The 10055-nt window shown below is 37.6% G+C and overlaps 1 pseudogene; it reads left to right on the top strand.

The window, feature by feature from the left end:
* The first annotated feature begins 8921 nt into the window (after positions 1-8921).
* Positions 8922-9621, top strand: LOC145162856 (basic leucine zipper 43 pseudogene; annotated as a pseudogene).
* The last annotated feature ends 434 nt before the right edge of the window (positions 9622-10055 follow it).

The raw sequence follows: 10055 nt of genomic DNA, 5'->3' as shown, positions 1-10055 counted from the left end.
GTCAAGGTTAACAGTCCATGTTGACCTCGACTCGTCGAGCACAACCAGCCACCCGTCGAGTTCCTTGTTTAACTAGTCAACTCGCCGAGTCACTTGAGTGACTCGTCGAGTTCCTTAATGTTCGTGGCTTCAAACTCTCAACCGCAAACCCGTGGCCGTAAACTCTTTGGCCGTAAACTCCTTGGCCGCAAACTCCTTGGCCGACTCAGCAAGTTCCTTCCGTCCTTCTCGTTTTTGGCCTTTTGTAGTGGGATCTAGAGTCTCAAACTTCAGATCTAGCCTTCCCTAGTGTAGATGTCACATAAAGTTGCAAACTTTACGTTCATGCAAGGCCTCACATGGCCATAACACCAAAACTTGTCCTTATACAAGGTTCTTGTGCATGAAAAGAGACCAAGCTGCATAAAGGAAGCAACTTTATGGTATTTGGGACCTAAAGAGGTCCAGATATGGAACCCTATCCTTGTGATAAGTCCAGATCCAAGTTTGATTCCATTTTGCCCCAAAATGGTCATTTACTTCCAAGAAAAAAGATCTACACAACAAGAGGTCAATGTCACGACTTTATACCTTAGGATGATGGCTAATATGAAGTAGATGATGGATCTACTGTTCCTCTCATGTATCCTTCTTCTTCAAGCTCCAAAACCCTTCACAAATACTCCAAAGTTGCTCACAAAGGCTATTTCCCTCACTCAAGAGGGGTTCATGGCTGTAAACTCTCTTCTCTGGGTAAAAAGGTGCTAAGGGAGGCCATAAGAGGCAGGATATGTTCTTTAAATAGGGTGCAAACCCTAAAAAAAATAAGGTTTCTGTCTACAGCTCCTACTCGTCGAGTCGGGCCTTCCGACTCGTTGAACAGGTCTCGATCCCGCGTCCACCAATAATGCCTCTACTCGACGAGTTGAACTCCCAACTCGCCGAGTCCACGCACCAAAACCTTAAAATTTTAAATAAAAATAAGTAATACCTGGAACAGGTGTTACACTTTGGTCGCGGGCAGCATGAACATGATGGTAAGTTTTATTATGATATATTTATTATCTGTTTTCATTAATTTATTATAAGTTATCGTGACTAATATTTTTAATTGTATTTTATCAGTCGAGCTTCCAATGAAAAGAAGGGGCTTGTTAAAGAATATAGAGCTAGGAAAGTGGATACGGGAAAACAAGGGAAAGCCCTTGGATTTCGCTTTCGACAGGGAGATCACATATTCCCCTGTCGGGAAGCCTACCAATTGGTTCACACATGAAATTGGGAGGTATTTGTGGAACAACGTCCATTTCAACGTATCTGGTTGGGACAATGTTTACCCCGCGTTAAGGAATGTGACAGTTGTGCATCTAAAGGTAACTTGGATAATATTTTAAGTTTAGTTGTAATGGTTATTTAATTAACTAACTTTTTTGTATTTGTAGAATAAGTTTGATTTGGATAAGGTTAACTTGGATTCGGAGCATGCACAATTGTTGCGGAGCATTGATTCGAGTCTTGCAAATGTTTATAGAGGCCGAAAAAGTAAAGCCCATTCTTATTTTAAGCAAATCGGGGGGCCTACAAATATCCCAATGGCACTAAACAACCCCCCTGGTATGTCACCTGAAAATTGGACGAAGGCAGTCGAACATTTTCAATCTCCCGATTTTTTAAGGCGTTCGGCGTCAAACAAAGAAGTTCGTGCAAAACAACTAGTTGTAAACAGAGGGGGGTCGAGCTCGTACAGCAATGCATGCTTCAAAGAAGTAAGTTATGATATATTTAAATGTTTATTTAAAGTATAATTAATCTAATTTTTAATGTTAAATAGGATATCACTCGAATCAAAGCATTTCGTAAGGCTAATTCCAATCGCCAAGGGGTATTTTTATAATCTTGCAGTCGAGCAACAATACGTAAGTGGTTAATTTGTATTTTCATATAAGTCTTTATATCGTCAAGGGTATTTAGTAATCTAATTTTTATGATGTTTATCATTTTTTGAAAATACAGAATGCTTTATTTCAGGAGATCAATCAACAAACCCAATCTTCTTCTTCAGCAAGCGGTCTAACGCCAAGTGATACAAGAAATTTTTTTGAAAAAATATTGGGTATTCGACGCGGACATATCAGAGGCATTGGGCATAAACATCCTACCGTTGTGTCTATGTACGATCAGGAACAACCAATGACACAAGAACCACCATAATCACAGGTAATTGTTTGTTTAAGTTGAAAAGTATAATGCTATTGAAACATCCCAAAAATACGGTCCAAAAATTACATTTTTAAATCATTAAACAAACCATGATTATCATATTGTTTCTTTCATAAACATAAGTTGTTTTCTCACAACAAAGTATTAATTCAAAACATGCTTATTTTATCAGAGTAAAACATCCCAGGCTAAACTTCTTGGTGTGTGCGATGCAGTCATCCCGAGCTTTTCCCTCCGCTACCGGAAGTACCTGAAACCAAAACTGAAAACCGTAAGCATGAAACTTAGTGAGTTCCTCAATCTACCACATACCATACACATAATCACGTACTGGGCCCCCGCCCGCTGCATCGGGACTTGCCCGACATCGGACTCGCTCCAACATCGGGCCCCACCCGACATTAGGCCCCGCCTGGCATCGAGCCCCGCTCGGTATACAGATCTGTCTCTCTTAGGCCCCGCCTGTCTCTGGGCCTCGCCCGCTATACACATACAATCATATAAACATGCTAATACATAAAGAAACATACTCTATTGTACTCCTGATCTAAGGCCTCGCCTAACTTGGGTCCCGCCCCTGGTCTGCTACTGATGAGTTATGGAACCCCGTCCACACTCCTGCTGATAGTGAGATACGGGCCCCCGCCCACACTCCCTTCTCTCCTATCACAGGCCTCGCCCATACTCTGCTAATATTGAGATACAAAACCCCATCCATACTCAGCTAGTGAGGAGATACAGGACCTTGCCCACACTCACCTCCCTACCAGGCACATACAAGTATCACAAAGACAACAAGTATAATCTAACATGCACATATAAATATTCCTCGGGCTTATCCCGGCATCGGACCCTAGTCCGAAACATAGTACCATATAAACATACTTCGGGCTTGCCCCGACATCGGACCTTAGTCTGGAACCTATCGTACCGACACATGCAAGAATCACAAAGACCTTTAGGATACCAACATTCCTCGGGCCTCGCCCAACATCGAATCGTGATCCAGAACATATAGCATACAATGCCTAGGGCTAACCACCGGGTCTTCCTACTATACACAAACATAATGGTCCGACATTGTGGCCTTTGACCCATGCACACAGTGAGGAGAATCACCTTGCACTGCTGAAGTCCTGCTGATACTTCTCTGGCTGCTAACTGGCAATTCGTCGAACTGCTGCTCCTTCGGCTCACTGAGCTATCAGTAACAACATGACACTTATTCCCAAATGTCCTCAAAGTCAAAATAGGTCAACCTTGGTCAAAGTCAAAGTCAACAGTCAAAGTCAACGCTCCGAGTTGACTCAATTCGCCGAGTTGCTCCATTAACTCACCGAGTTCCAGTAATCAGAACCCTGAAATCGCGATCCAACTCGTTGAGTCATCCCACCTACTCACCGAGTTCCTTGGCTACTCATAGTCGCGATTTATCGAATCAACTCGTCGAGTCATTCCTCAGACTCCCCGAGTTCTAACATGAACAGAAACGAGACAACTCGCTTCGAATCGTCGGGTCCCTCCCTGGACTGGTCGAGTCCCTCAGTCTGCTTGGGCCATCTTAACAGATTAAGCCCCTACACTTGAGATCCAGACCCCAAACTTCGTCTACATGCTGGAAATGACCCCTTAAGGATAAAGTTTCCAACTTTACCATCCTTCTTAATGGGTTTAGCCAAAACCCTAGCCCCCCTTTAAGACATAAATCTATGACCAAAACCCATATTACTCCAATCCACAGTAGGGGAACCAAGATTTAGGCCCTAGTCACCCAATAAACATGTAAAGTCTTGAACTTTACTTCCATGCATGGCCCTTTGGGGCTTAAAAGGCCATACTAGTATCCTTAGGGTTTGCATGGGACTCTAATGGCTTAAAGTTTGCACCTTTATGCCTTCACATCCCTTAATGACTTCAGATATGAAATTATCATCCACTTGGGATATCCTTAACCCATGAATCATACTTCTTGGACAAAAACCCCCATAAAAGGGACCATAAAGAGATCTAAGAAACTACAAGGCAAGTTAGGAGCTTGATTACTAGAAACTGATGAGATTAGAACGAAATACCTGGATCCACAACCTTCTCCTTGAACCTTCAAGCTTCCTCTTCTTCTTCTAGCCTTCAAGAACACATAAAACACTCAAGGATGGCTCACACACTCTAAAAAGGCTCTAGGATTTTGTGGGTTAAGTTCTGGACAATGGGGCCTGGGAATGGAACCAAGAGGAGGAGAATAAGATGTTTAAATAGGGCACCAAGTCCCGAATTTAGGGTTTCCCAAACCCTGACCAACTCGCCGAGTTGGTCCTCCAACTCGCCGAGTAGGTCACTTAACCTGGGACCCAAAATATGATCCTACACGTCGAGTCCTCCCACCTACTCGACGAGTTGCCTTCTGATCTTGAGGTTTTCCTTTCCATTCTAGGTCTTCTGAATTCGGGGTATTACAGCTATAATGGAAAAACGAAAAAAAAATAGGATGCTATAATGATATGTTGGTAATTGTTTGTTTAGTATATAGTACAATGCCATAATGGAAAGTAGAATGCTATAATGATATGTTGGTTATAGTTTGATATGTTGATATTTTGTAGTTTGGTAATTTTTGGAAAGTAGAATGCTATAATGATATGTTGGTTATAGTTTGATATGTTGATATTTTGTAGTTTGGTAATTTTTGGAAAGTAGAATGCTATAATGATATGTTGGTTATGGTTTGATATGTTGATATTTTGTAGTTTGGTAATTTTTGGAAAGTAGAATGCTATAATGATATGTTGGTTATAATTTGATATGTTGATATTTTGTAGTTTAGCAAATTTTGGAAAGTAAAATCTTATAATGTTATGCTGGTTATAGATATGTTGATAATATATTATGTTTTCTTTGTAGTTGGAAATGCTGGAAACGATACTGAAGGACCCGGCATGTTTTGCGACATTGGAAGAGTGGTTTCGTTCATTGCCACCACCAAATAATGAAGGAAATGATGAGAGTGATGACGACGAGTAGGAATTTTCAGATTTTATGTAATGTTTGTTTAGAAGAACACTTTAGGTTGTATGGACTAATATTTTGGATTGTGGATCAATATTTTATAAAAGTTATATTGTTTTTGGTTTTGTATGGTTTAAAAGTAACAAATTTTATAAATGTGTAATAGATTTTATAAAATTGTGGATTAATATTTTATAAAATTGTAACAGATTTTATAAATGTTATATTGTTTTTTATAACTTTAATATTAAATAAAAAAAATGAAAACAGTTTTTGCGGCGACGCCTTTAGCGGCGATAGATAAGTATTAGCGGCGATGAGTTTTTAGCGGCAACTGTGTAGTATTAGTGGCGACAAGCCAATAGCGGCGACAAATTTGTATTAGCGGCGACTAACGGGACATTAGCGACGAAGCATTAGCGGCAACGTATTTGCAGCGACATGTCGCCGCTAATACCTTTGGCGGCGACACCCCCTATCTTTTGCGGCGACGTTGCCCACATTTCTTGTAGTGGTGGCGACACCAAAAAGACGACACTTGGCAACAGGGCAACAACAATAACGACGATTTTTGAACAATAGTGGCTAATAGCATGGACATGTCGTCCTTATTGGTGTCACCGTTATTTCTAATTATTATTTTTTTAGTAAAAGTTTTTGACCGTAAGATACTATAATCATCATGGTCATCAACAACCACGACTTAGCGGCGACAAATATAGCCCATATTGTCTTTATTTATTGTAGTGTTATTATAACTAGAAAGGTTACCCCCGCTACGTGGGGGCCAGAAGCTTTCAATGTTGTTTCCGAATTGATAAATATAACAGACATAGAAAGTGCAAGGATGAAAAGTCCGGGCTTTTCCCCGGACAAAAAATGTAAAAGTTTTGACTGCAAGGACCAGAAGTGTGAAAATGGCTAAAGAATTAAAGGGGTAGGAATTAGCAACTTTTTAGAAAAGGGATCAAAGTTGTCGAATCGTTAAAGTTTTGTGGCCAAACTTTAAATATTAAAAGGTTCCAAAAAGTGTAAAAATATTGATTGCAAGGACTAAAAGTGTCAAAATGGGTAAAGAATAATGACAAAAGTTGCCAAAAAACATCCAAATTTAGTATTCCTAACTTCCAACAATAATACAGGGACCAATTCTGCCAAAAAAATAGAAAGTTGAATGGAACACAAACAAAAGGACATAAATAAATTAATTAAAGAAGTACAGGGACCGGATATGTAAATCAAGGGACCAAACTTGGACAAAGTATCCTAAGTTTACTATTCTTTTCTTCCATAATTTTAATATATATATATATATATATATATATATATATATATATATATATATATATATATATATATATATATATATATCAAATCATAATAATATGTCAATTTTTGTACAGACAAAGGAAGTATCCTAAGAGATCACTAGTGTTGAAAGATGAGGGTGCATATCTTTGATTTAATTAAAAAATAACCATTAAATTCAGATATCAAAACATGACAAAATACTAGTCATTATCACCAAGTTTTTTACACACTAACAAGATTAATCCTTTCTTAGGTTAACTTTCACTTTCTATATTTAGTCTTTTAGTCTTTATGGAAATCATTATAACCATAAAAAAGTCAACAAAATAGTCACATAGTCAACTACATGATCATCATCATCAAATGGATCATTTTTTTTTCATTTGTCGTTGTGGAGAGACAAAGAGGGAGGGGAAGATGAGGTAATACATTTTCCATTTAGCTTATCAAATAGTTTTTACCAACCATTATTATTTTTTCAACTTGTTTATCAGCTAGATAACTAGTTTATTTTTGAAAAAAAACTAACATTTCAGCTAATTAGTAGAGCTTATGATTGTCGTGTGGAAATCGTGTGCTTCAAGTGGGGTGCACAAATGGGATTAAAAGTAATGACATCCACAAGAAATTCAAGCAGCCTTTCATCATACACTAATATGAGGCCATAAGCACCTGAGACTATATAAAAACTTTTACTATTTAATTGATGGGCCAGGGGTGCTCACTTCACCCATGCGCACACATTAGTAGACCCCATGATGTAAGATTATAAAATTTATATACATCTTTCTAAAAAGATTGCCACCTCTTTAGAGAATCCAAGTTCTAGATTAGTTAAGGCAAATGCTAAGAATTTCATAAAAAGAAACTATCTTTTTATATTTGTAGCACTACCACTTATGGTGGGGTGTAAATTGAATTGTGATAAAATTTATGGGGTTGGGGTTAAATCAGGTACCCTTCTTGTGGGACGTGGTCCGTAACTTAAGGGAACTGTTCTTATCATTTCAATCTTACTTTCCAATGATACCCTTTGTCTTGCACACTTGTGGAAGACTGAAAGTTATCAATGGCATCAAGGGTATAATGGGTAACTCAAGGATTTAAAGTTATCTCCAATCATTTATTTCAGACCTTTTACAATCCACACATTCCCTCTACTGTGTTTTAAGTTAAAGAAACTGACATTGTGAATGGTAAAATGGTAATTTAACTGAAACACATGAGTAGAGCAATTAGAGGAAAAAATGGAACATGGCAAGAACAATTGAAGGACAAGACAAGAAGAGTAGTCTTATTCTGTCTTATGATATTTTTCACTACTTAACCTAATCAAGTATGGTTTAACAGGAAGGACATTTTAGTCCATTGAAGTTGATTTTCATATGCATGACTATAGTTATTCATTAATGATTATTTACAAGTACCTTCTGTTAGTATTACTTTTTTTTGTTAACAACTTTTACTATGTCCATTGAACTTGTCATTGATTACAGCCTACTGCATCACAAGAGACAGTGATTCCAGGAGGTTCGCCTGCAGTGACTTTAGGGCATGAGGCAAAGCCTCATGTTTGCAGCGGGGGATTAGTCGGTGCGCGAAAGCTGGCCCGAAAACCCTCGTTAGGGAAGTTCCCTTTCCAAAAAAAAGAGACAGTGATTCCTAAATATGCAGTAAAAAAATGTATTTTTATTATAGAATATTTTGCTAGCAAAGTGGTCTTAAATATCCTTTTTTTTTTAAGCATTCAAATCCTATCCACAATAAAAATAGTACCCTCAACATTGGCCAAAAGAAAATGTCTGGCGAAAATCATGCAATTGTTGACCATTTCATTACCATAAAGGGACACATACCTTGAAAAAAATCAAAAGTGTATGACTTACATGAAGCCAGTACAATACAATGGTGGATTCATAAAATATTTTAAGTAATGTCACATTGTACATAAATTAGGACAGACAACACTTTTTGAGAGAAAATATTAATGGCATTGAATTTCTTTTATAAAGAAAAACTTAAATTTTTAAGTTTTTTGTGATGCCCTTATTAAATGTTGAGGTTTTAATATATATAAAAAGGCGGGGTCGCTTTTAGTGTTATAGAGGTCTTAGGTTCAAGTCTCGTATCATTTTTTTTAAGTTTACACGACACTTTATAGGACACTGTAATTTACCTACCACATACCACATGTTGACCATGAGACGATTAGTGGGGGCACCCAGAAGTGGTGTAATGCGTTATACGTATACCCTATTTTAACAGTATATCATCAAGAACTACCCTACTATCAGCAATCAAGGTGCCATATGCGACTACTATGAGATGGTAATGGTGGGACCTACACAACCTTTTCAAATACTATAAAAAGTCCTTACCTCATCTTCTACTTCACCTTGTAAAAATTTCCAACTTACCAAAATTATATAAAATATTATAAACAGGCATGCAACCCGGTGAGAATTCCCACTACCTTTACATTCCAAACCCTAATCCAGACACAGCAAACTTAACCATGAACCTCCAAAACTCACCAATTCTTCAATTCAACATCAACACACCCTCAAACCCCTTCTACAATCATCATATACACCCTCAATATCAAGAAATTAGCCCCTATTTTTCTGATGAAGCAGATGATCAACAGCAGATAAACCTCATCAATGAAAGGAAGCAAAGAAGAATGATATCTAATAGAGAGTCAGCACGTAGGTCCCGCATGCGTAAACAGAAGCATTTAGATGAACTTTGGTCACAGGTGATTTGGCTTCGTGATGAAAATCATCAACTTGTTGACAAATTGAATAAATTCTCAGGGACACATGATCAGGTTTTACAAGAGAATGCTCAGCTTAAAGAGGAAGCTTCAGAACTTCGTGAAATGGTCAACAAGTTGCAGCTTAATGGCACTTACCCTAGTTTGATAGACCTAGATGATATTAATAGCAACGTGCTTTACCTTAGAAATGAATCTTTAAACCCTTCTATCTCAAGTTCTTCTGAGTTTTTCTAGACATGTTTTTTTTTTCTTTATTGATGATGTTTAGGTCAATTACTATGTATTCTATGAGTTCTAAGAGGAAGTAGCAGAATAAATCTTTATACATAGCATATGATATCAAATATATAAAAAACTGGGAAAATGTATAGAGCTGACCAGCATGCTAAGTTGCTAACTCCATTAGTTTCTTTCTTCATTTGAGAACCCACCTAACATGAAAAGAAGTAAAAGATATATGCTAAACAAGAAAAAGATTCGAATATAATGAATCATTGAAGATGATATGACATTGATAAAGTTCAGTACTTTTGAGGTTAATTAATCACAAGACAGTAGCCATCACTGTTTGAGTGAGAGAGGTGGACAGGATAAGCAAGAACAAGATGGCTGAGAAAAATTGCCTCTAAAAAGAAGAACATGTGAATGTTGACATGAATGTGTATGTATCATGTATATTCTTTGTTTATGACAATGAATGTATACCATGCTAATTTACTAGTTTATTTTTTTATAATTTTATCAGTACGTATATCAGTTAACC

The sequence above is a fragment of the Lactuca virosa genome, chromosome 3 (genome assembly GCF_052849685.1).
Source record: "Lactuca virosa cultivar CGN04683 chromosome 3, Lactuca_virosa_CGN04683_v6, whole genome shotgun sequence".
Lineage (NCBI taxonomy): Eukaryota > Viridiplantae > Streptophyta > Magnoliopsida > Asterales > Asteraceae > Lactuca > Lactuca virosa.
The sequence above is the reverse complement of the archived record's forward strand: the minus strand, read 5'-3'. Positions and strand labels throughout refer to the sequence as shown.